Source organism: Pan troglodytes, chromosome 12 (assembly GCF_028858775.2).
Source record: "Pan troglodytes isolate AG18354 chromosome 12, NHGRI_mPanTro3-v2.0_pri, whole genome shotgun sequence".
NCBI classification, from domain to species: Eukaryota; Metazoa; Chordata; class Mammalia; order Primates; family Hominidae; genus Pan; species Pan troglodytes.
In genome coordinates, this window is record NC_072410.2 from 22,333,153 (window position 1) to 22,334,820 (window position 1,668).

Consider the following 1,668-nt stretch of genomic DNA (forward strand, 5'->3'; position numbering starts at 1 on the left):
AAAAAATACAGAAACTGTATAATGTTCCTCATGAGAAATACAGGAAAGCTACATTCTGAGAATCAAGGTGAGCTACGTGGTTCTTATTTTCCTTTGGAAAGACACAGTTCTTTCAAGTACCCCTAATAAGGTGGATGGCTCCCAAGAACGATATGTAACAATATACAGTATAAACACTCAAAACCTGAAATGGGCCATCCACGGAAGCTTTGGGTTTTTCATGTCACAGGCTCTGACCAAGCTTCCCTGCCTGGGATAGACTCTTCCTGAGGCTCACATCAACAGTAAATGTAATTACACTTTAATGGTATTCATCGCATTCTGTCACTTTTTCCATTGCTCCTATTTTTAACCAGCACAATGGGAACATTTGTCCTCTGATTCACTGAGCGGTTTTAGGCCAGGAATCTGGCTTTTAAAATGACAGTACCCTTAATCCTATCGCTGACTTTTCAAATGAAATAACAGCCTGTAATTAAAACAATGGTGCGCAGGCAGCCTCCGTGGGATAAGAATAGCAACTCAGCATGGAATTCAGGTAATGGGATTTATCAGCGGCTGTGCCAGGAGGAAGGGATGGAGAAGCAGGCTCTGGTCCTGGCGGTGTGGCCTTTGCAAGTCACTTCAAAGTCCTGAGCTGCAGTCCCTATGAAAGAGGCATGGGTTCTTGGAGTCCTTTCAGTTAGGTCTACCCAGCAGAGTGAACAAAACCAACCTGAGACTTCTGCTCCTCTGGAAGAACCCTGGGGTCCTGCTCATTCAAGCAATGCACATGGGATGTCCAAAGCTATTGGGGCAGTTGGGACACCCCGTCCGAACAAATGTCATGGAGAAGTGGGCTCTATGTCCTCTCCCCCCGAGTCTCAGCCAACTTGCGCCAGCTTCAACTTCTAGAATGTAGTGAGTGTGATGCTCTGTGATGTCCCAGGCTAGGTCACAAAAGGCCACATACCTTCTTGAGCTCTTCATTTGCTTGCTCTTGGGACACTTCCTCTTGGAACCTGGCTCCTGTGACATGCAGAGCCAGAGCCATGCGCAAGGGGTGCACCGGTGCTCCAGCCAACAGTCCCAGCTGAGCTCAACCTTCCAGCCACTTCAGCCTGGCCCCAGACATAGGCAGGATGACCCACCTGAGTATCTCCCAGTATTTTGTTTCTTTGTTTATGTTGGGTTTTGTTTTTTGGGGGTTTTTTGCTTTTTTTTTTTTTTTTTTTTTTGAGACAGGGTCTCCCTCTGTCATCCAGGCTGGAGTGCAGTGGCGTGATCTCGGCTCACTGCAACCTCTACCTCCCAGATTCAAGCGATTCTCCTGCTTTAGCCTCCTGAGAAGCTGGGATTACAGGCATGCACCACTATGTCCTGCAGATTTTTTTTTGTATTCTTAGTAGAGATGGGGTTTCACCATATTGGCCACACTGGTCTCCAACTCCTGGCCTCAGGTAATCCACCCACCTCAGCCTCCCAAAGTGTTGGGATTACAGGCGTGAACCAACCTGCCCAGCCCTCCCCCAGTGTTTTGAGCCTCTCTTGTCGAGGCCCCAGACATTGTGGAGCAAAGGCAAGCTCTGGCCACATGGGTCTTGATCCATGGAATTTGGGAGCATGTCCCAAAGGGTGGTTGTTCATGCCACTAGGTTTGTGATGGGTTGCTGGGTAGCAAAAGCAACT

General features: G+C 48.2%; 1 long non-coding RNA gene across 1 annotated transcript; it reads right to left on the reverse strand.

Moving 5' to 3' along the window:
* Positions 1-533: 533 nt before the first annotated feature.
* Positions 534-899, reverse strand: LOC107971782 (uncharacterized). The gene is made up of 2 exons (XR_001714644.4): positions 716-899; positions 534-646 (listed from the first exon to the last, which is right to left on the reverse strand). It is a non-coding gene; the product is annotated as an uncharacterized LOC107971782 (long non-coding RNA).
* Between the last annotated feature and the right edge of the window lie 769 nt (positions 900-1,668).